This window comes from Vulpes lagopus, chromosome 15, assembly GCF_018345385.1.
Source record: "Vulpes lagopus strain Blue_001 chromosome 15, ASM1834538v1, whole genome shotgun sequence".
In the NCBI taxonomy this organism is placed as follows: Eukaryota; Metazoa; Chordata; class Mammalia; order Carnivora; family Canidae; genus Vulpes; species Vulpes lagopus.
In genome coordinates this window covers 34222102-34247730 of record NC_054838.1, presented here as the reverse complement: position 1 = coordinate 34247730, position 25629 = coordinate 34222102, and the positions used below count along the sequence as shown (strand labels likewise).

The window sequence follows — 25629 nt, the reverse complement described above, 5'->3', positions numbered from 1 at the left end:
ATGAGGAAGGCCTCTGAATTGTAGACTGAGGAATCTGAGATCAAGGAAAAGCAATTTCCAGGTACAGCCAGGTGAAATCTGAGGAAATCCTTGACACACACTTCCCTCCCATCCAAAGTGAAACCAGGGAAACTTGTGACTTCTCAAGGCTCTTCCAGCTCCAGCATTCTAGGAATGTATGTGTTTGAACTTTGTGTTTGGAAAAGGACACACTGAAAGTTTCTTAAACAATTACTTTATAATTAATAACTAGAATTTTCCCTTTAAATAAGGAGCCTTAAAAAACAAAAATAGGGGCAGCCCGGGTGGCTCAGCGGTTTAGCACTGCCTTTAGCCCAGGGCCTGATCCTGGGGACCCAGGATCAAGTCCCACGTCGGGCTCCCTGCATGGAGCCTGCTTCTCCCTCTGCCTGTGTCTCTCATGAATAAAGAAATAAAATCTTAAAAAAAAAAAAGACAGAATTTGTTTAAAAATAAATAAATAAAAATAAAAAACAAAAATAAAAAGTGAAGCCCATGCATGCATTTGTGCTTTGTCAGAGTCCACTGGTTATAAATTAGTCATGAGAATAAGGGCTAAATTCCCCCATATAGCTTTTTAAAATTTTTGTCTGCCCTCATCTCTAAAACCCTCATTTCTCTATTATCTAACCTCATTTAACATCATGTCTTTCCTTGGAATAATCCCCCCACCCGATATCCTTCTGAATAACTTCTATTAATCCTTCAGATCTCAGGGTACTTGTTATACTCTCAAAGTTCATTCTCATGTCTCCTCTCTCAAATCCCACCCCAGCCTCCCTGACACACAGAAACATACCCAGGTTAGAGTTTCCTAATGCACACATATACCCAGTTCTTTCCTTATCACGCTTGCCATGCTAATTTGCAGGGACATATTTAATACTCCATTTTTCTCACTGGTGTAAGCCGGGAAAATGTCTGTCTTGAGCTTCTGACACATAATAGATATCCTCTAAATAGTTACTAAATGAGTAAAGTTAAGTTATTACTTTAAATCAGTAGGTTCTTTGTGAAGACATTGAAATGATGCATAACCACTAACGCACGACTTAGTACATCTATATTGTGCAAGACACAGTGCTAAGTACTGTCCCTATAGGTTGGCTCTTAACTTATTACCAAATGATAGGAATATATGTAATGTAACAGTATCTAAAGAATGTTTATAAGATTGTGCCTAAATATCTCAAAAATAAAAATGTCAAAAATGTAGTTCCGTCTTTGGTATAACAACCACTAGAGGGCAATGAAAGCAAATGTTGAACATCTTTTAAAGGGCAAACAATTGTAATTTTTTTCTGAATAAAATCTAGATAGATGATCTATCTTATGTTTGGGGTAGTTTATAGGACCTCTAGGCTGTAGTTTCTGTGATTACAGGTTTAAGTTATAATTACTTCTGTAGTGTGGTATTAAAGCCTACATTATCTGTGATAATAATATCACTTTATATTTTGTGCGTTATCTCATTTGAACTTCACACAAAACTAGCGGGGAATATATTCTTCCAATGGAAAAACAGGTTCTAATAAGAAAGCAAACTACCGGCACCAATCCTATAAGTACTTGTTGACTGTTTCCACTTACCAGGCAAGCAAAACTCCTTGCCCAGGCAGTCTAGGAAAATACAGTTCCCAAAATTAATTGCACCAGTTTAGAATAGAGACATCTGGTAGCAACTCCTTAGAAAAAGATTCTTTGGTTTTAGGTGACCACAGGTAGCCATCTGATAAGCTGCCACAGTGTCTATCTAGAAGCTAATTACAGCAAGTTAATGTTGGTGCCTAGGAAGGGGACATGCTTCTGGACTCTAGGCTGAATGTACATGATATATTAGAAAGTGGAAGGAAAGCTGGGATGCCTGAAGAGGGAGAGATCAAGGGAAATGAAGTTAGATATAGGGATTCTTAAGCATGTTTGCTCTGGAGTCAGAAAGGGCAGTTCTAATTTGGCATATACACTAAAAATCAAAAACTAATAAATCCAGGGATCTATGTTGGCTCATTACGCATTTCAAACATGGAAGTCAGTATGTATTTGTAAAATGGTAGAACTCAGGATTCACTTGCTAGAGAAGCCCTTGACTGCCTCTGTCTGAGCAGACATGAGCAGTCCTTTCTGCAGGGCCCCATAAGGCCTAGAAGAGGTGGGGCTGGCCTCATGCAGCTGTAGTAGCCATCTCTTGTTCATCTCTTGAGTTGCCATGAGCAGGGCTATGGGAGTCCTACGAGTTAGCCAGAGAGTGGGTGCTGCAGGAGGGTATTTCCTTGGCCCAGGGAAAGCTCTGTGTCTCCTGTGGGAGACAGATATCCTGCCTGGGGCTCAGCTGGCCCTGCACCCTCATCTCTAAGATGGCAATGTCAAGTATAAATATATAATGGAGTTTACTTACAATTCATTGCAATAAGGTCTCCATTATAGGAACCAGATTGGTTAGAATAGCCTGTGCTATCACTATTTTATTAAAAGGCTTGAGTGATGAACTTGTCTTTGTGAATGTTGCTGAAAGCAAACTGAAAGGTGAGACAGTGGATCTTAAATATGGCAGTCCTTTCATGAAAATGCCAAAATTGTTTCCAGCAAAGACTGCCTTGTTACTGCAAGCACCAATTTAGGGATTATCACAGCAGGTGCACACCAAGAGTAAATCTACAGGCCATGTCAGATGTACAGATGTATTTCTTAGTTCACACAGCACAGCTGAACACAAACACCGGTCATTTGCAAAACATTTGGAAAGAGGGAGTTGGAAGAAACGAAGTATTTTTATTTGGTTAAGTTAAAGGACAGAGAAAGTAAATGTCCTTTACTTACTAGGGGGAGTTTCAGAGAAGTAGGATTTGAATTGGGTTTCCCAAGGCAAGGGTGACAGTATAACAAGTGGCTATCAAGAAGGTAGAGCTTTCTCAGCCCAGAAGAGAGCATGGATAGAAGTTGAAAAGCTACTGGTAAAGGATACTCATGGCAACACTGGAAGTACTTGTCTGAATCACTGGTTTTGGAAACCTCTACCCCTGCGTACATTTCATGTCTTCATTTTAGTTTCCTTTGAACATTTTAAACACTTCTTCTCCCACATATCCTCTCACACTTCTCCTACGCACTCCCAATCCTCTGACTCTCCCACATACGTAGCCAAAAAAAAAAAAAAAAAGTAAACGAGATTTCTCTCTCTCTCTCTCTCTCTCTCTCTCTCTCCTTCGTACTAATTTCCTCTAATCTTTTGTTCAGTAATATGTCACAGTCAGAACAAGTTTCAGCTCATTAGCTGACATTCTTATGTCGTTCCCTTGAAATAGTCAAGGATTTACTCTTTTTCTTAATAGCCAACAATAAATGAGTTTTAATGTCTCTTATCCTTTGCCTGAGGCTGAAATTTCCCCGGCATCAAACTCAAATTTGAGCCATCTAAAACAATTCTGGAAAAACAAAATGAGGCAGATTTATTTTACCATTTTTTCCTTAATCTAAAAAGCAAATGACATATATTTTGCCCATTACACTTTTTAAAACCAGGAAATAATCCCCCAAAGCAAATTTTAAATATTGTATGCCATTCATATTAAAAAGTATAAAATTAAAATTTGCTTTTAGTAGTATCATCCACTAATAGTATTAAGTTGAACCATGCAAAATTGTCACTTTTGTAGGTCAAATCAAATACTGGCAATTTTGTATGGTTCAAACTAATATTCAAACTAATATGGATTTGTATCCATCTAGTACTCATAGAATCCCCACAGATGTCTCAGTCCTTCATCTTTTGGTTAGAGATTACAGCCATAGATGTGGAATGCAAAGAGTCTTCAGAGGGGTTAGGCCAAAAAAGCTGTTTGTATTGGTTTACTTATTTGAAAAGAATATTAAGGCAGGAATGTTTTCTAACTTTCCATATTCAAAGTAACAACCACCATTCATTGAGTAGTTTTTGTATCCATCATCTTATCTTATTCAGTTCCAAATATTACTGTGCAACTCTTTGAGAGTAGATATTCCTGTCATCACTCCATAGATGTGAAAATATAGTCTCAGAGCAGGTAGCTTGTTCAGAATCACACGGTGGGTGTAAGATAGTGCCAAAATTCCAAACTTGAATCTAGTGGACAAAACCCACACTCTTTCTCTTCTATCACACTATAAATCTGTCACTGATTTGTTTTTTAAGATTTATTTATTGATTTTGGAGAGACAGAGAGTGTGCATGCACGTGCATGTGGGGGGGAGGGGTAGGCGGGGCAGAGGGAGAGAGAGCATCTCAAGCAGACTCCCCACTGAGTGCGATACCCAATGCAGGGCTCAGTCTCAAAACCCTGAGATCATGAGAGAGAAGTAAACAGTTCTCCAAAATGAAATACTGATTCTCATCAGTACTTAATAATATCGATACATGTTAAGTTTCTTGCATAGAAACTTTGAATTTCTACAATTACAATCTTTGAGATGAAATCCTATAAGATAGGAGATCCTCGTTTAGAGGATACAACAGAGGCTGTATCTAAATAACCTTGGCATCCTTAAGACATGCCATAGGACCTGAAACATAATTAAATCTCAGATAGATGCTTCTAGAATGAGTTTTTGAATGAGTAAATAAATGAATGACTTTTATAATAGAAGTAAGCAGAATAACTACACAGCTCTTTGTGGAATCAAATATCTTACAGTATATATGTTCTTTAACTGCATGATTGAATCACAGAATCATAACTCTGAATGGAACCTCACAGACTCCTTTGCACAATGCTTGTGTGTTTAATAAATGAAGGAGCTAAAGTGCAACATTCCAAAGCTAATTGGTGACAAAATCCTGTCCATTGAGCATTCTGGAAAACATACCAGTCTCTGGATTTTGCCACCTATTGGGACATAAAAGCACTAATCTAAAATAGGGAATTATCCTATGTATATTTTGATTCCTAGGATAAATACATATGTGTATATATGACTATACATATATTCATATAGAACTAAGTGCAGGACAGCTTGCTTTCTTTAAGGAAATAATAAAGTTAATCGTTTTATTGCATATGTGTAATTGGTAAAGATCAATATTAGCCAGGAATATCATGCCAAAAGGCAAAAGTTTTTTTTTTTTGCCTAGAGAACTCCACCCATTTACTGATTTGGGGGTATATTCAAAGTCCGGAAAGGAAACTTACGTGGCCAGACACCCATAAGCCAGCTTTAAAGAAGAAAATAAAAGGGTAAATTTTCATAGATACAACAGATACTTTTACATATGTTATCCTAAAAAACACATTGTACAATTATACACACTTGTCTTGGTGATTTATTATTTTTACCTACATCTATTTTATCTTTTATTCATTGAAAAAGTCATACCTTTTGCCTGGTTTCCCCCTTTCTCATGATACCTGGCTTTTAGAAGGAGCAATATTTAAAACCTGTATGTTCTCTGCAAATGGGTGGTATGTGTGCATAATCACCTATTGTCATCTAATGTTCATGGTTTTCAATCAACACTTTCACATTTCCAATGTGGCTTTTCCCCTAAGTGCTTCTTCAACCCCATACTTTGTATCTGGGGCGTATACTAAAATTCTATCAACACAATGATGCTTTCATGCTTTTAAGAGGGAATGATTTTTTGGTGAAGGATGGATAGGAAATGGAGGTTACCATGAAGGTGATGTAAGCCTTGAACTATGCCCACATCCAAAAGCCCAAATTCAAGCTGCTGTTAAGTGGCTGGTGCTAGGTAAGGAGCTGGGGGCAAATGGGGAGGCAACTTTGGAATCTAGATTATTTAGGTTTTAGCAGTAATGTTAAAAGGAGGGCAAACATTCTATCAGTTTCTTGATAGGCAAGAGCGCTCTGCATTAGAAAGAACAAGTGGGTTTTTTTTTTTTTAAAGGTTTTATAGCAGTTCCAGGGCTCTATAAATCACAGGGAGCTTCCCTAGAAGCCCAATGTAGAAAAACCCCAAGTTAAGGCTTATCCTTGACTCAGAGCCACAGAGCATCAGATATAAACAAGACAGGCTGAAGTAGCCCTTGAAAATGCAAGCAGAGAGCATTTTATTTCATTTTCAGAGCAAGCTCTTCTGGTTTGCCTATATTTGACAGCCAACCCGGTGTTTTCGTTGTACTAATGGTAGAATAAGAAAACTTTTTAATTTCCTATTAGTGTAATTACAGGGCTCTGGCAGAAAGTCGGCTTGGACTTCAGAGGGGGGATACAATTCCGCTTAGGTGGTGAACACAGTGAGTCGTAGGCTGTCCCCGCCACGGAGCAGGAGGAATCCACCGGCGGAGGGAAAGAGGATGTAGCCAGAGAGTGGAGGCAGGTCGGTCGGAGGGAGGGGGTAAGAGGGAGGCGAGAGGCAGCAGCGGCAGGAGGGAGCGGAGCCGGCCGCAGCGCCGAGGTAAGGAAGGGGAGCGAGGGCCACGCGGTCGCGGATGCGGATGCGGATGCGGGTGCGGCGCTGGGGGCGGAGCCGGGGGTGAGACCCGAGGGCGCGGGAGGCCAGACCCAGGCGGGGAGTCGGGGCCGTGGCTGCGCCCAGCGGGCCCGGCCTTGGGGGGCGCGGGGCGCGGGAGCTTCTCCCGGTGGCCAGACTGTGGCAGACGAGGGAACGATACTGGGAGGCAGCCGAGGGACGGGGACGGGGACGGGGACGGAGGAGGGGGGGACGGGGACGGGGACGGGGAAGGGGAAGGGGGGGGGGACGGGCAAGGGGAAGGGGGGGGCTCCAAAGGACCCGGAGTCCCGAGTGCGGCCGCAGCCCGAGGTCGCGGCGGGTCCCGGGGGGGGGCACGGACGGCCAGCTCGACGAGGGAGCTGCCCCAGGGCCCCCCCACGGCGGTCCGACCTGGACCCCGGTGCTCGGGGAGGTGCACCGGGGAGCTCGCGGGGATGCCCCGGGCGTCGCAGCTGCTGCCGCAGGGGGCCGGGACCGGGCGCAGAGGGCAGCTGCGGGGGCACCACGCGCCCGGCCCGCCCGGCTGTCGACGGACGCGGGAGGCACAGCAGCCCCGGCGCTGGCGGGCGCGGCCAGCAGCCACCGTTAGAAGTCACCCTTTTGTGGCATCCTGGGATGGGATGGGATGGATGGGATGGGATGGATGGATGGGATGGGATGGGATGGATGGGATGGGATGGGATGGATGGGATGGGATGGATGGGATGGGATGGATGGGATGGGATGGGATGGATGGGATGGGATGGATGGGATGGGTTGGGATGGGATGGATGGGATGGGATGGATGGGATGGGATGGGATGGGATGGGATGGGATGGATGGGATGGATGGGATGGGCGGGCGTCAGTTCAGCAGCACCTGGCATCGGCGCTACCAGAGGAACGGAGGCCGGAGCAGCCAGCATCGCAGACAGAGCAGTGAGAGTCTAGGGAGAAAGGACACAGTCTGTGTGACACATCGCAGCTCTAACCCACTTCTGCTGGGTCGGAGGCTTTTAACCTCTCTGTGCCTCCGTTTCTTCCTTTTTTAAATTATTTTTTATTTTTTTAAGGTTTTATTTATTTATTCATAAAAGACACACACACACAGAGAGAGAGAGAGAGAGAGAGAGAGGGGGGGGCAGAGACACAGGCAGAGGGAGAAGCAGGCTCCACGCAGGGAGCCCGACGTGGGACTGGATCCCGGGTCTCCAGGATCACGCCCCGGGCTGCAGGCGGCGCCAAACCGCTGCGCCACCCAGGGATCCCCTCTTCTGTCTTTTAAAAGCTGACCTTAGAAAAGTTCTTGGAAGGATTAGCATTAACAAGCACAGCATAGTACCCTCTTGCCCAAGATTTGGTTCCTGGTATTACCCTTATCAGTAACTTCTTTGCCCCCACAGTTAAATTTCTGGTCACAGTTTGAAGAAAGCCAATTTTACTGGATTTCTTCCTTTCTTATTCCTCTCTCTTTTCTTTACTGTTCTCCTCAATTTTCCCCCCATCCTTCTCATTATTTACTGAGCATTTACTTTGTGACAGGAACCAAATCATGGCAGTGGAACCTGATTTCTTGATGTTTTTTTTCTCTCAGGCAGAGTGGCTTTTTGGCTTTGTTCACATCCAGAGCTCTGGCAACTAACCATGGAAACTCACTTCGCTGGGGAGTTGTTTTCTGTGGGGAGCAACATTCTGTGCGCTAAATTGGGAGGGCTGGAAGGAGGGAATTGGTTAGTAATTAGAAAAATTTAAATGACTGAAAATACCTCTCTGACTGTGTAGATGGAAAATTTTCTGATGTTTACAATATTCACTTGGGACTGAAGGTAAAAGATTACACACAGCCTTGGCTGCTTTTAAGAAGTCCTGATACATACTTGAGAGAACAAATACAGTGATGAAAGAGATAATTCCAGAGGATGCAGTTCTTCCTCACCCTTTTGATTTTATGGAGTTTGCCATTTTAGAGAGTCTTGAACTCTGTCTCTTGCTTCTTCTGGTTTTTCCAATGACGAGAAAGAAACTTTTCATAAAATCATTGACTTTGAGAATTAAGGTTCTATGTTGTGTGGTCTACTTCCCAGAAGAGGCCACATTCAAGATGGCGGCTCCAACATAAAAAAAAAAGAAATGCCCATCCTTAAAGAAAGGATCCTTAAGATCCTCCTTGTTATTATCCTGCATATCCCCTCCAGTAGCTCTCCTGTCTTCACTTTCTAGTTTGTCTCCTTTTCCTTATTAGCCAATGGAATTGGCCACCAAATTTTTGGTGAGCTGGTTAATGATGCTTCCTTAGAGGAAAAGGAGTCCTTGGGAAGCTTAAGACCTCTTCAGAGTAGAGGAAGAGATTCATGAGGCACATGTAATTGTAATCACCCTAAATAATAATTTATGAGGAAGGAAATTTGTGCCCCATCCTGGGAATACAAGGAAAGTAAAACATTGGCTAGGACTGCCTTCATAGGGCTTATGGTCTAGTTACTGACACCGATTCATTTAAAAAAAAAAAAGTAATTTAAATTGAAAAAGAAAGCAGGGATCCCTGGGTGGCGCAGTGGTTTGATGCCTGCCTTCAGCCCGGGGCGTGATCCTGAGGCCCCAGGATCGAGTCCCACATCGGGCTCCCTGCATGGAGCCTGCTTCTCCCTCTGCCTGTGTCTCTGCCTCTCTCTCTCTCTATGTCTATCATGAATAAATAAATAAATAAATCTTTAAAAAAAAAGCAAATTACATAACACTGTGTGATCTATTTTTGAAGACAGTAACTATATAGGAAGATAATTATAAATATTTTTGCACCTATATACATTCAATCACTGATATGTATCTAGTATTATTCTAGACATCAGGACTATAGCTTTCCCCACATTTATCCATGTGTGGGGAAAAATGCATAAAAGTTAAATATTCAATTTATTACCAGTGGTGACTTGAAAGTTAGAATTGAAAAAAAGAGATGTACTTTCCTTGCTGTTCTTTTACATTATTGTAATTATTTATTTATTTATTTATTTATTTATTTATTTTTAAGATCTTATTTATTTATTCATGAGAGACACAGACAGAGAGTGAGAGGCAGAGACACAGGCAGAGGGAGAAGCAGGCTCCATGCCCGGAGCCCAATGTGGGACTCGATCCCGGGACTCCAGGATCATGCCCTAGGCCAAAGGCAGGCAGTAAACCACTGAACCACCCAAGGATCCCCTACTGTAATTATTTAAAATGAACTTGAGGGGCACCTGGGTGGCTCAGTAGGTTAAGCATCTGCCTTTAGCTCAGGTCATGACCTTGGGGTCCTGCTCAGCAGGGAGTCTGCTTCTCCCTCTGTCTCTCCTTCTGTGTTCTCTCTCCCTCTTGCTCTCTCTTAAATAAATAAATATTTTAAAATATAAAATAAAATGAACTTGAATTCTATACTTAACAAAAATAATAAAGCACTATAAGGGGACAAAAATCCATGTAATAATGCCAGGTTATGAGACTAATGGCCAAGTGAGTGTACAGACCATTAATAGGAGGCCTGGAAACGTAGAACTTGATGAGGACACGAAGGAAGATCAAAACTTTAGGTAATCCTAAGGAACAGGAAGCATGACAGGGAGAAAGAGGTCCATAAGGAATGGTGTTGGGCTAGGAGTGTGCAGGAAGCTTCTGGTTGCAGCAGAGGGTTTTCTTGGGAGAGGGGGTATGTAATAATATGAGGGAGCAAACACTAGCATTCTCATCTGACCTTTGCCACAAATACGGAGGAGCATGCAAGTGACTTCATTTCCTGGGCCTCAGTACCCTTACCTGTGAAATGGGAGGAATGACAAGATCAACTCTCATGTTTCCTTACATCAGAGAAATCTATGGTCTTATGAGACTAGAGAGAGGTATAGTAAAAACCAGATTATGCAAAATCTTAAAAAGGAAGATACAAAATTTTCACATAACCAACAAGCAGTGAGGAACATAGAAGAATATGAATATCTGCATCGTATGTAAAATGTGAAAAACAGTATGTAAAGAAAAGTAGACTGTCCATGATATATAGGATGGCTGTCAAAATAATAGGAATAGAGAAAACAGAAGGAGTAAGGGAGGGAGAGAGAGAGACAGAGTTTAAAGGAAGGTTTGCTGGTCAATTAGAAGTCTAGTTCACAGGGTGCCTTGGGTGTCCGACTCTTGGTTTTGGCTCAAGTCGTGGTAGGGTTGTGAGATCAAGCCCTGCATTGGACTTCCCCTCAGCCTGGAGCCTGCTTGGGACTCTCTCTCCCTCTCCTTCTGCCCCTCTCCCCTCTATAAAATAAGATGAATAAGTCTTAAAAAAAAAAAAAAAGGTCTACTACACAGTAATGGATTGTATCTTGATAAATAAAAACAAAAACATGAGTTCATAATGATACTGAAAGAAAAGAATAAAGGAAAAGTTATTTGCACAGAATACCAGCTAATGATTCCAGCAGAAATAGAGAAGTAGAAAATCACCAATTTCCAACCCTAAGTAAAATAGTTGTTTTAGGCAAACATAGTCAATAGATCTAAGAAATATTGAGATGAAAGTTTATTGAGAAAAAGGATAGTCATGTGGTCTCAAAAAAATTTCCCTCCAGATTTGCTGGAGGTGTCATTCTAAAGGTGCCCTTATTTTATATTTTATATATTATATAAAAATATTTTATAAATATTTTATTTATTTATTCATCAGAGACACAGAGAGAGGCAGAGACACAGGCAGAGGTAGAAGCAGGCTCCATGCATGGAGACCAATGTGGGACTTGATCCAGGGACTCCAGGATCACACCCTAGGCGGAAGGCAGATGGTCAACCGCTGAGCCACCCAGGCGTCCCTAAAGGTGCCTTTAGATTAGAGAGATCTGGTGGTCCTTAACCAAGTGACCAAAATTACTATCACCAATAGTGAGACAGCCTCACATTTTAGACTTCCTAATGTGATACAGTAAGAATTACACAATGTTACTCACTAGATTTTGATAAAATTGTTTGATTCTGATTAGGAAGAAACAGACAAAACCAGAATGTATGGTAGTCTTTAAATATCTACTTTGAACTCTTAGAGAAAGAAAAAAAAGAAAAGAAAAGAAAAAACTCAGGGTCATAAAGGAAAAAAAGAAGGTAGTTTTTTAGGTTAATAATGAGTAAAGACATAACCAAACACAATTGATAAACCTTGATTCAACCCTGGATTGAAGAAAAAAAAAAGACATTTTGAAGAACAACTGAGAAAATTTGACTAAGTGTAGTATATTGGATGGTATAGAATTGCTGTTACCTTTTTTGATTTAGTAATGATAATGTGTTTATGCAGAAAATATCTTTATAGTGAGGAGATGCCTTGCTGGTATGTTAGGTTTGGAAGTAGCAGGATGTCTGCCATATATTTCTGAGGGTTCAGAAAAAACAAATGTGCATGTTTATGTGTGTATCGGCAGGCAGAGAAAGGGAGCCAGAGGGAGAGAGAACAAATGTGCCAAAATATTAACAACTGCTGAATCTTGAGGAAAATGTCTTGATCTTTATGTACAGTTCTTCCAAAATTTTCTGTAGTTTGTAATTTTTCAAAATAAATAGTTGGAAGGGGGTCTATTGCAGTAGTCTAGATGGAGATTTAGAGCTAGAGTAGCAAATTAGAAAAAAAAGAAAAGTAAAAAATATTTTGAAGGGACAATAGATAAATAAATATCATTTCTCAGCAATAGTGGTAAATATAATTCGATTTCTATTCAGCATTTGTGCCTGTCAGGTCTCCTCCCCTTCATCTAATTGTATAACAATTGGAAAGAGGATTCAGGAGTCCTTGACACAGTTTCCCTGAACTCGGAAAACCTGTTTCCTGGGAGCTTTTAGGCAGTGAGATGATAACCTTATTTTTAGGTAAGGAATAAGTAGGAGAAATGACGATGTAATTATAGACAACAGTCAGATGCCAAGATACACATAAGCCCAAACACAAAAGAATGTCATTATCCTGAAGAACTATAGTGAAACAAACATCAGGTGAGTTCTGCACGCAGTAGCTAGAGTTAGAGTTCTGCATTTCATGGTTTTTGACCAAGATAATTCCACTAGCACCTTATTCCTACTGAAGCCTTTCAATACTTTAGAAACGGACTATTTGACAGATATGACCGGTTTTTTCTTCCATTAAAATTAATTTTAATGCTTATGATTAAAGTCATCCATGCAAGGGGAGAAGAAAAGAAATCAAGAACCTCTTCCATGTATAATCTCATTGAGGTTCATTTGGAATTAGCATATCTATGTGTATTTCTTATTGTAGGTGCGACTGCATTTTTGGAAGGACAATTTTTCACTGCATGTGACTGTACCACACTTTGCAGAGCATTTAACATGCCTGCGCCTTGCACAATTAATGTCAAAGCTCACCCCAGACTCTGACATTTTAAGAACAAAGAATATCCCCCCCTCCTCCACACTTCCATGCCCAGTCGAGAACTACTCTTAGATCCTAGGCCACTGAGGGCAGAGCCATTGTTTTCTTCACCAGTACATTCCAAAGCTCCGTACAATGACTGTCACAAAGAAGACGATCAGGAACTCTCTGTTCATTGACTTTATGTAATGTGTGAATATTTGATTATAACTTACATTTTTTCTATAAACGTCACTGTGATTCTAGTGTGTCTTGGCAACCCTTTTTTTTTTTTTTACTGTCAAAGTAACACAAATCTCAAATTCAGTAGTTAAAACTTTTCTTACATAACTTTGAAAATCGTTATATGAAAATACATGTTCACTTAAGGATTATTCAGGCACTACTAAAGGCTGTAAAATAAAATGTAATCTCTTCTTTGCTCTTCAGCATTACCCCAATCATCATGGCCTCAAGACCATAGCCCACTAAAGCCTCTCTTAGCATTTGGTTGTGTAGCCTTTCAGGCATTTTCTATATGATCATCTATCTATTTATCTATCTACCTAATCTATCTCTCTATCTTCTATCTCTCTTCCTTCCTTCCTTTTTCTTTTAATAATCAAGGTTATCTATATATGTATAGTTTTGTTATAGTTCTTTAATTTAGAATATACCACAGATATTTGTTGGTATGAGAATATTAGGCATGTATGCCCTTGTTTTTAATGGCTACATCATATTCCCTAATACTTTATTTAATCAATTCCCTATTGATGATTTTTTTGATGATGTTTTTAACAGTAGATTAAATTTAGCAGTAGTTCAATATCAGAAACCCAGAAACCACAGAAAACTAATTTAAAAAAAAAATGACTGAGCATTTGCAGTCATCCCATTGATTTCAAAAGGAAGAACATGCCAAGCAAACTCAGAAGGTTGCTTTTATTACCACCATCCATCAAGGAAAGGCCTCAGCTTCAAATCTGACACTAACCTGAGGGAATCCATTGGCCTGGGAAGCACACACATCCCATCCCATAGCAGAGGGCTTAGAGTGTGAGATACAAAGCAGATCTCAGAGGGTAGAAGTGTAGCCTCACACCCCGGAGTTTTACCTTTTGCCTGAGCAGTTTGGGGGCATGGGTGATTTGCAAGTGAGTGATTCCCTAGGAACCATGTATTCAGGGGGAATTGAGACATGGGATGGGGGCTTCAAGGGTGCCATATCTACAGCTTTACATAGCTGAGAGAGAACTTGTATCAACAGACACCCATGCCCAAAGTGCAGTATGTAGACAGAACCCTGGAATGAAGAAAATAGGTCTATTGTGGGTTGTATGGGCCACCGTTTCCATGTTCATGTATTCCCTCCCAGAGCATATCTTAAAGAAGGCTCCAGAGCCATTTCATTATCACCTATGTCCTCATTGGTGATAGAGGCTCAAAGGGCCAGAGATTTTTGTAAAGCATAAGAGTCAAAGTACAACTTGAGACTAAAGTCAAGTATATATGATGAAGGAGCAGCAAGAGTACATAGAGGACAAGGAGCTACATCTCCACAGAGGTTCCTGCATCTGACTGAGCATCTGTCATTAGAGAACTTTTTAAAAATAAAGATTCTTGGGGGCAGCCTGAGTGGCTCAGTGGTTTAGTGCCACCTTCAGCCCAGGGTGTGATCCTGGAGACCCGGGATCAGGTCCCACGTCAGGCTCCCTGCATGGAGACTGCTTCTCCCTCTGCCTGTGTCTCTGCCTCTCTCTCTCTCTCTCTCTCTCTCTCTCTCTCTCTCTCATGAATGAATAAATAAAATCTTAAAAAAAATAAATAAAAATAAATATTCTTGGACCCCACCCTCAAGAATTCAGATTTAGTGGCTCCAGTTTAATCAACCATTCTCCTACATAAAGGACAAATTCCTTCTGAAAAGGACTCTGATCAGCATTTGGCTCATAATAAGTATGCAATAAGTGGTGGTCAGATTTTAATTACTTAAATAAAATAATGTGATCTAGTATCTATCATTTATTAATTCAAGGAGTATTGTGAAGTATCTGCGTAGTATTGTAGGCCTTAGAAATATTGAGGCAAAAGAGACAAAGGTCCTATTCACAGGAAGCTATTCTTGGGGTGGGTGGGATAATAACAAAATATCAGGTGGACCTGAGTTTCATAAGAAATTGAAAAAGGGTGTTAAAGATAGGCTACCAGCCTACTTTAAAAGGGACGATCTTTAAGCTGAGACTTATAAAAATAAGGGGTCAAATATAAGAATTGCTAAGGAAGACAGCTGGTACAAGTGACCCAAGGCTGGAGGGAAATTGGACTTAGGTGAAGCAAATCTAAAGCCCTTGTGCCTGTGAAATAGTGAGGGAGGCAGAGGCCAGAATCAGAAGGATTGGTCAAGGTCAAGGCAAGTTGTTTGGATTGTATCCAAATTACACCAAGAAGTTCAGTGTGAAAAAAAAAAATTAGCAGGAGGGACGCATGGTCTGATATACATATACATATTTTGAAAAGATCCCAATGGTTGTTGGGCCAAAAAGGATAGAAGGGGCATGGGGGGCCAGTGTGAGAGCAGAGAGCCCAATCAGGGGCCTAGTGCAATATACCTGGGAGAAGTGGTGGCTTTGCCAAGAGGGATGGGGGAGTTGGAAAAAAGTGGACTTGCAATATGGTTTGGAGCTAGAGTAAACAGACATGCTGATGGATTGCATGGCCAGGTGGGAAGGAAGGAAAATTAAGATTGGCAGGTAGGTTCTTGGCTGAGTGGTTTGAGTGGTGAATGGTCGTATTACTCATTTTCTGAAGGTGGCAAAATTGCCCAGACACAAGTTCAGGAGAAAATTAAGAGTTTGAGTTTGAGGGATGCCTGGGTGCCTCACTGGTTGAGCATCTGACTTCAGCTCAGGTCTTGATCCTGGGGTTCTGGGATCAATTTCTTCATCAGGCTTCCCACGGGGAGCCTACTTCTCCCTCTGCCTATGTCTCTGCTTCTCTCTGTGTATCTCTTATGAATAAATAAATAAAATCTTTAAAAAAATGTTCGATTTCGAGCATGGTAAGTTTGAAAAATTTTAGACATCCAGCTGGAGAAGTGAAGTAAGCACATAGATTTACAAGTCTAGAGTTAAGAATCAGAGGTAGAAATACTAGTATCATCTTGTATTTATATAAGATGTTATAAGGAAGGCTTCAACTATTTTTGCTTACATACTCTTGCAATATATTCTTGTACTCAAAACACAGGAATCCTAAGTTATTTATTGTCTTAGCCTATACTAAATTGGGTTTGAAAAATTATGTTATATATGTGAGATTATATGTATAAATATATAATGTAAATATAAAAATACATAAAATAAAATTATATATATAAATGTATAATATATGAGTATATAATAAAAGTATGATATGTAAATATTTGGATTATTTTTGGTTAAAGACTTCAAAATGATCAGCTCTCTATATGTGTCCTGGTAAACTAAAACATTTTTTTAAATGCATGTTTATTTTTGCATCAGCAAGCCAAATTTAAAAGGGATGTTAATTTTAACTGCCAAGCTGTGTAAATATCCAGTATCAGTTTTTCATTCTGCCTCTGCTCCAGGTGGATTCTGATCTTGAGCTCTCATGCAGCTACTGTCAGAAATGTTATCACTCTGCAACAAGCGCAACAGCCTCCAGGAGGAAAAAGAAACTTAATTAGAAATTTCCACTTCAAACACAATTTATAGTTTGTTCACTCTGAGACATGCTGGAGGGTGTTTGGAAAGTTATCGCTAAATGAACTGTTTGCTTTTCTCACATTGTCAACAGAATACATATTGAGCATGGAATATATTTGTTTATTAAGCACTGGATGGGGGACCTCAGTGATTTAGTATAAGGCTGTCTTTCTAGATGAAGAAACTGAGCCCCTGAGAGGGAAACAGACTCCCAAAGTGAAATAAGCTAACAGCAGGGTGAGACTGAAACTCAGGACTCATAATTCCTAAGGTAGTGCTTTCCAGAGTGCCATTCTCCCTCTTTCAGTACCTATAACCCTAGTACTTCTCATTGCTCTGCTGTCTTTATTGAGATAATTTTATACTAGTCCAGGTCATCCTCTTTGTGTGTGTCAGGGGAGATGTCAATAATAGCTAATAATTATATATCCTTATTATATAGCAGGCGCTGTTGCTAACTAATCTGACCTTCGTACAGCAAGCCTCTTCTACAGCTGGGGCTAGTCAGATCAGGGTACTGACTGACCTTAAGGATCCCCAGACTAAATTGATTATTAACATTAATTATTTCTCTAAGCTTCAGATAGTTATTTTTTCACTACCAGCAAAATCGTAGCTGTCCAAGAGACATAGCAAACTCAACGTGTCCAAAGTAAAATATGTTATCCTGTTGTCCAAACTCACTTTCTACCCTGCATTCCCATTCTGAATAATGATATCGTCACTCCCCTGATGACCTTTCTCAGCTTCCATTTCCAAACATTCAACATTATTATAAATATTATTTAAACTCTATGTAGTCCCTAGAAGTATTTGAGAACAGCTATCTAGAACCTCTCTCTGTCCTCTCTCAAGTCTATGGCCCTTTCCCACAGTTGCGTTCTCAATTTTCTTTTTTTTTTAATCTTAATTATTTATTCATGAGAGATACAGAGAGAGAGGCGAGACATAGGCAGAGGGAGAAGCAGGATCCCCACAGGGAGCCTGATGTGGGACTCGATCCCAAGACCCTAGGATCATAACCTGAGCCAAAGGCAGACACTCAACCATGAGCCGTCCAGGTGTCCTCATTCTCAATTTTCTAATTCAGGCTTTCATCATCAACGATTTATAATATTGCAATAGTCTCCCATCTCATTATCCTCTTTTTCATCATTTACTTCTTCAACCCCAACTTTTCACTCTTGCCATAGTTATCCTATCCCAAATGTGAGTCAAATTGTGTTAAATGCTTCAATTGTGTTAAACCATCCCCTCCTCAGCACGACCACTTACTGAAAAAATTGTTTTAACTTGGCATTCAAGATCCGCTTCTGCGGGCACCGTGTTTTTTCTCTCCGTGTTCTATGGCAGCCATTCCAGCTTGCACACACTTTAAGATTAAATGTGGTATTTATAGTTTCCTTACTTCCCTCACAAGCATGTGATAAGGATCAGTCAATACATGGGAAGCTTTTATTATATTTGTTTATGTCCCAACTTATTAGGTAAGAAATATGAGATGTGAAAACAATTTACTACTGTCTATAAAACACTTCTGAGATGTTATTTTTAAGCCATGGAAATCATCAAATTTCAAATAACAGGGGACCTAGAGACAGTGGGGCCTGGAACATTCCGTTTTCCACAGCAGCTCAGTGGCTGGCCTGAGTAAGTTAGTGGAAGAGTTAGCAACTAAACACAAATTTCTACCTCACTACATCACATTACTTTAAGAAAATGAGAATAGATTTCTTCCCCCTTGAGAAAAGTTGGAGCCTTCTACATTCATTTAATTCACTGGTAGTACATTTGCTTATCTTATTGTCCCTAGTCTCTCTGAATAAAGTAGAAATAGTTTGGATTCTGCCCCAGTTTCTTCCCTGCTGCCCCATGCCATGTACCAACTAGACCCCCCGCTATGAAATAAAGTACTTGAAATAGTCCCCCTGTGTTCTGTACCGACTAGTTTTAATTGAAATCTGGTGCCAATTATCTCCCTCTTTCCCATGGGGTCACCTCTTTGCATTTTTCATAATGATTCAGTTAAATTTGTAGTTTTTAGCTACTTTTATTCCAAGACAATCTTACACTAAATCTATACTTTGATTTTATTATTGCCAATAAAAGCCATTTTGAAATCCTGGTTCATAGGTAATAGATATGCTCTAGTAGGAATAGCAACCACTGATGACCTACTCAGTGTGTGAAGTGTTAAGTGCATTATTCGCATTATCTCCAATCATCCTGACAACAAACCAGCAAAATAAGCATTAATATCTTTGTTGCATATGGAGAAACTGAAGCTCAAACGGTTTAGGTAACTTACCCAAGGTCCTGGAGTCAAGAAATAGCAGGACCAAGATTTGAATTCTGGCCCTCCAACTCTAAACCAGTGTTCTTCCCGTGACAGTTTTCAGAGCAGGCAAATGACTTGAGCTGAGATGGAAAACCAAAGCAGGGCACCCTGGGTGGCTCAGCGGTTTAGCGTCACCTTCAGCCCAGGGCGTGACCCTGGAGACCCGGAATCGAGTCCGCATTGGGCTCCCTGCATGGAGCCTGTCTCTCCCTCTGTGTCTGTGCCTTTCTCTGTGTCTCTCATGAATAAATAAATAAAATCTTAAAAAAAAAAAAAAAAAGGAAAACCAAAGCAGCCACAAGCAGTGACACTGCCCTTTGAGAAGCATTTCCAAAGTGATCAGTTCATCTGAAAGGCCCTTAGCAGAGCTGGCAACAGCAGACACCTCCTGCATTTTCTCTGGCTGTAGTGCTCCTAGGGTATAGGAGTGATGGTAACATAATATTTCTCAATTCTAAGTTGAGAGATGGTTTGCCATTACATCAAAATAAACTCTACATTTGCTGATATGGCTTGTCATGCTGATTGCCAGATCTTTGGAAAGCATTAATATGTCATAGTTAGGAATGATTAGGAATTTTACTCAGTATCAAGCTTTATTGACAATTTCAAGGATAAGAAAAATCATGAGACACAAGCAAAGCAAAGAGAGATTCAGATTGCCTGAGTTTAAGTCTTGGTTTTGCCATTTATAACTAGTGGACCTGGGCGATCTATTTAATTACTGTGCCTCAATCTCTTCCTATGTAAAATGGGCATTATTATGTGTTCTTACTTATAGAAATATTATGAGGGTTAGGGAATTAATAATAGGAAATGCTTAGAACATTGCCTGCAAGGGAGTAAGTGCTATGTGCATGTCAGCTATCATCACCACCTCTACCATCATCATCATCATCACTACCACCTTCATTTCTCCCTTGTCACTCACCTCCTTCCTACTCTCCTTTTTCCCCTCTTTGCCATTTGCTAACAACTACTTTCTTTTCTTCAGATGTGTCAAGTCCCATCCCACCTCCAGACCTTCACATGTCCCTCCTCTCTCTACTTGGAATACTCTTGCTACTCCTCTATCCATACTTCCCTCCACAGCCCTCTGTGGGCATTCCTACCCATCCTTACCTGGATAACTCACTCACATCTTGTTTCTGATTTCACTTCCTCCAGAAAACTTTCTCATACCCCTTCATACCTTCAGTAGGGCCCCTTTTCCTGTCATAGCATTTCCCCCCTGCTGCTTAATTACGTTTTTTTAGTTATTGAATGGTGAATTGCTTTATAATAGCTATATGCCATTCACGTTCACTTCCTCTCTTAAATTGGAAAAAGAAATAACTAAAATGGTTAGTTTTTAAAAACAAAACTTGTATCAGCACTGTGTTTACCTGTAGATACTGTACTAGGTATACATTAAAGGTTAATAGCCTAAGCAGCCCGCATGGCTCAGCAGTTTAGCGCCTGCCTTCAGCCCAGGGCGTGATCCTGGAGACCCGGAATCAAGTCCCACGTCAGGATCCCTGCATGGAGCCTGCTTCTCCCTCTGCCTGTGTCTCTGCCTCTTTCCCTCTCTATGTATCTCTCATGAATAAATAAATAAAATATTTAAAAAGAAATAAAAAGGTTAATAGCCATTAGTAAATATCCCCATTGTCATACTTCACCTCACATGCATTCCGCTGAGTCTCTGATCAGGTATTAAATAAAATCAAGATTCTAGAAATAACATTCATAAGAGCCACCCCAAAATGGAATGGACATACTAAGGAAAGGAAGAGTTCCCTGTCACTAGAAGTATGTAAGCTGAGGCAAGTGGTCATTTGGTAAGAATGATATGGAAAGATGAGGAAGGAAGTGAGGTCCTTTGACCTAGAAATGAGAAAATTATCCTCAAATGTTAGAAAGAGAATCATATAAAAGAAAAAAATACTAAGAAAGAAGAAATGTTTTGTGAGCCCTTGGAAGAAGGGGGTAGAACCAAAAGGTAGAACGTTCCAGGAACATGATTTAGATTCAACACAAAGAACTTTTTTTTTTTTTTAATCATGAGAGCTGACCCCAAGTGGAATGGATTTCTGTGAAGGATAGTGAGTACATCAGAGTAAAGCCAGTGTCACATCAAGCTTAGATGACCATTTGCCTGGAATAATGTAATGTGAATATATTTTCCACCCATTCACTTATTTGTTCACTCATTAGTTATTGTGCACCTACTATTGGCCAGGTGCTGTGCTAGGGACACAAGTTCCAATAAATGAACTCCTACCATGAGGAGTTCACAAGTAAGCACAATCTGTAGTCCATTCAGACTGAATCTTTAAGAACTGAGAGAAGTTTTCCAGGTAAAGAAGAGATGAAAAATGATGTTCCAGGTAGAGAAAATAGCATGTGCAAAGATATAGATATGCCTAAATTAAAGAAATAAAAAGGTCAACAGGATGGGAGACAAGGATATAAGAATATGTAATGTGGCTGAATTGGCTTAAAGGCATACATACATGCAAACGGGCTCTCCTCATTTCTGAAATTCTCTGATTTTGATATCATTCTTTTTAGAATAGTAAAAAATAGATAAAATTTTCTGGAAAATATAGAGTCATTTACGCAGATAACCTCTGGAGCCCCAGGCCAGGAGACCTAGTGGTTAAGGTAGCCAACATAATATTCATCTTTTAAAAACAGAGGAAAGATTAACTCTGGACATGGTGCACTGTTCACCTTTACATTAGCATCTGAATAAAACCTACAACTACTTGAATCAACTAGAAGTGCTAAAATCTCTATTGATTACCAACATGGTTATGAAAAGGATGTCATAACAAATAGAATTTATTTTCTTTGTATGATTCAGTGAAAGGTGTATACATATACAGCAATAGATGGAATTTCTCTAGCCTGCCCAAAGCTTTGGCTTCAGCTTGGCATAATCTAATCATTATAAACTGGGTCATGGTGTTTAAACCAGGTTGCAGTAGAAAAATAAAAACAATAAATATATGAGGTTCTTTCACACTTGGTATTTTAAAATGTCCTGTCAGGGACACCTAGGTAGTGCAGTCAATTAAATGTCCAACTCTTGGTTTCAGCTCAGGTCGTGATCTCAGGGTCATGGGACAAAGCCCCAAGTCAGGCTTCATGCTTGGTGTGGAGTCTGCTCAAGATTCTCTCTCCCTCTCTGTGGTATCTAGGTGGCTCAGTCAGTTAGGCACCCGACTCTTGGTTTCTGCTTAGGTCATGATCTCAGAGTCATGGGATTAGGCCCCCCGATCAGGCTTTATGCTTGGAAGCAATTCTGCTTGAGATTCTCTTCCTCTTCCTCTGCCCTTCCCTCCACTCATGCTCTCCCTCTCTAAAATAAATAAATAAATTTTTAAAAACATTGGTTTAAAAAAATGTCATATCAATGATGTAAGCTATTTTTGAATGCATCTAAAAATCCTATCTGAGCAACAATTACTGGTAAAAACTCAAAAGCTCAGGGATGGAAATAAGAGTCAAAGTGACCTTGAAGTATTTGACTGAAGGAGAGTATGTTTGCTAAAATCTGGAAGAAAATCAGTAGGTACCTGGGTAGTGTGGTATTGTTCAGGATAATAGCAAGAATCGGTTAGTATTGGCCCAGTAGAAAATGAGCATGCAACCATAGTAGGGCACATCTGCTATAGTGGGAAGAAGTCTCAGCTGGACGAGAAAAGACCAAGGCTGGTCCAACACTATGCTAACTCTGATATGACTTTGGGCAGGTCCCTTCTCCTATGAGAATGACTTTAATGTTCTAATGTCTAAGTGCTGGATGAACAAGTTTCTAAGGTCATTTCATACTTCATTCCAGTACTGAAATTCTGTGTTCATAAAAAAAAGGGAACTCATATGTTATATTTTGTATTAACTAATTTCCATTAGATTTTATTTCATCACTTGTAATCACAGCTCTGAAAAAATACAGCAATAATAGATACTTTTGGCTGAATGCCTGTTTGTACCAAGGTCTATGTTAAGAGCTTTACAGATATTTTCTCATTTATTTTATGCAACAGTCCTGATAGAGAGGTAGATATTATGCCCATTTCATAGGTGAGAACGCTGAGATTTGAAGAAGTTAATTGACTTCCCCAAGTTATTTAGATATAACTAGTCAACTCAGAATTCAAACCCAGTTCTCTGATTCCAAATCTTCTGTTCCTTCCCACTTTTCAATGTTCCTCTTAGTGCATTGAGAAAATTTCAGAGGAATGTTAGAATATTAAAAGATTTTACGTAGAAATTTGATACTATAAAGGAAAGGTCTGAGAAAGTGTGGTTGTTCAGCTGGTTCTCATATCAAACACTAAACTGGGGGCAGCCCAGGTGGCTCAGTGGTTTAGCGCCACCTTCAGCCCAGGGCGTGATCCTGGAGACCAGAATCGAGTCCCATGTTGGGCTCCCTACTTGGAGCCTGTTTCTCCCTCTGCTTGTGTCTCTGCCTCTCTCTCTCTCTCTCTCTCTCTCTCTCTCTCTCTCTTTGTGTGTGTGTCTCTCATGAATAAATAAATTAATAAATCTTTTTAAAAAACCCACTAAACTGTCTTCCAGTAGATCAAAAATTGAGTGGCTAAAAATTAAACTCTGGTTGTACTAGAAGAAAATATGGGTAGTTTGTTAAGTATATTGGAGAGGGGTAGATATAAAACTCAAAAGCTAAAATGGAAAAAAAGGGGGATAAATGTAATTGTATCAAACATTTTAAACTTCTGTATGGCAAGAAATAGCATACCAGGAAAAAGTTAACAGTTACAATACAATAATACAAAATACAAATACCAAACTAATAAGAATATTTGCAATAGTTATCTGAGATGAAACACTAATATTCTTAATAGGCAGATAAATATTTAAAAGAACAAACTAAACAGGGACACCTGGGTGGCACAGTCAGTTAAGCATCCAATTCTTGATTTTGGCTCAGGTCGTGATCTCACAGTCCTGGAACCAAGCCTTTCATTGGGCTTCACGCTCAGCAAAGGGACTCTGTTTCTCTCCTTGTCCCTCTGCCCTTTCTCCCGACTCTCTCTCTCATAAATAAATAAATATTTTTAAAAACTATTCAAATAAAAAATAGGTGAAATAAGAAAATTGCCATTTTATGCAAAAAGAAATGCAAATAATTAGCAAACACATAAAAAGATGCTTAACTTCATAATTCTTAGAAAGGTAAAAGTGAAAAATACAATTGTGTACATATCAGAATGGCAAAGGTCAAATATTGCAGGATATGCAATTTCTACAAGACTGAGGAAAGTCAATCATATTTTATTTCTGGGAATATACATTTTTGGAGACAACTTGGCAATAGCATCAAAATTTAACACTTCATACCCTTTACCCAACAACTTAATATTACATGGTATTTATTGCAGCATTGTTTAGAATAGCAAAATACTGTAACAATCGAAGGGGCCACCAAAGCTACACTGTTAAAATAAATTTATGTTGCATAATAGAACATAGTTATCAAAAGGGATGAGACACTGTATAGGAATATATGAATGAAGAAAGTTCTCTAAGATATATTAGTAAGTGGAAAAGATAAAAGTATAAAAAATATACCTATAATATCTTATTTGTATAAAATTTTAAAGTTTTATTGATAAACCTGCTTATGTTCATAACAAAAATAATTGGTAGTATATATAAGAAGCCATCAAAATGTTTATCCTTAATAATAAGAATTAGGGGGATCATTTTATTTTTATGCCTTTCATATTGCTTTAATTTTCATGTATGTGCATGTGCATTATGTATATACATTAATTTTATTTTTTATATCAATACATTATTTGAGCAAGAAGATTCTGGCCTTTTTCTTTTTGCTTATTCCTTTATGAGTGTCTGGTTGTTTTGTGAATAAATAATTATGTTAAAAACATACAAGAGCAAATTAAAAGAATCTAATAATACATGTACCCGTTGATTTAGAAAGTATCTTTCTAGGGAATTTGCCCTTCAGAAACACCTTCATAAGTGTTTGTAGTAACAAAAAGCTGGACACAACCTTACAACCTTACAATGATAGGAATCCTATTGCAAAAAATGCTGGTCTAGCAATACCATGGATTCCTGGGCTCCTGTTAAAAAGGTAAAATGGTATGAGCTGATATGGAAGGTGTCCAAGATATATTGTTAAATGAAAAGCAAAACAGAAACAAGTTATAGAAATATATATATATATATTTATATATATGATCCTACTCACTTAAATAAAGATGTGGTGATATTCTAAAATATATAAAGAAACAGAAATAAAGTTATGAGCATGCATACACATATAGTAGATTTCTAAAAAGTATACACAAAAATCTGCTAACATTGGGTGCTTCTGAGAGTAAAGATGATGAGGGGATTTTTTTTACTTTTCCTTAGATACCTTTCTAAAACACTAGAATTCATTTACCATGATCATATGTTATTTTTTAATAAGATATTAACCCTAATTGTTTGACAAGAGAAGAGATTATTTGGCCCACAGAGTTTGTGCATTTAGCTTCCTGCAGGCAAGAGCCTACATCTAATTACTTTTCCTGTCTCTTCCAGCTGTCTGAGTCATATTATGACTCATCCGTGCCTAGACAGTCTCTGAAATGACTGTCATCTACTAACAAGTGAATCCGGAATTCTGTAGTTCAAGTGAATCCAGAATTCAGTAGTTCAAAGCGTCTTTAGACTCAAAGAGCCTCCCAGTCACTTCCCTCTGAGGCAGAAGAGTATTG

The 25629-nt window shown here is 39.5% G+C and overlaps 1 protein-coding gene across 21 annotated transcripts in view; it reads left to right on the top strand.

The window, feature by feature from the left end:
* The window catches only part of DLG2 (discs large MAGUK scaffold protein 2), a 1981735-nt gene that overhangs the window by 1645330 nt on the left and 310776 nt on the right, over positions 1–25629 (top strand). Inside the window, exon 1 of one of the 21 annotated variants that reach the window (XM_041730239.1) lies at positions 6390–6409. The exons of the other annotated variants lie outside the window; for them this stretch is intronic. The gene's annotated coding sequence lies outside the window, so the exon portion shown is untranslated. Of the gene's footprint in view, positions 1–6389; positions 6410–25629 lie in introns of those variants that run through there. 21 annotated transcript variants of the gene reach the window in all.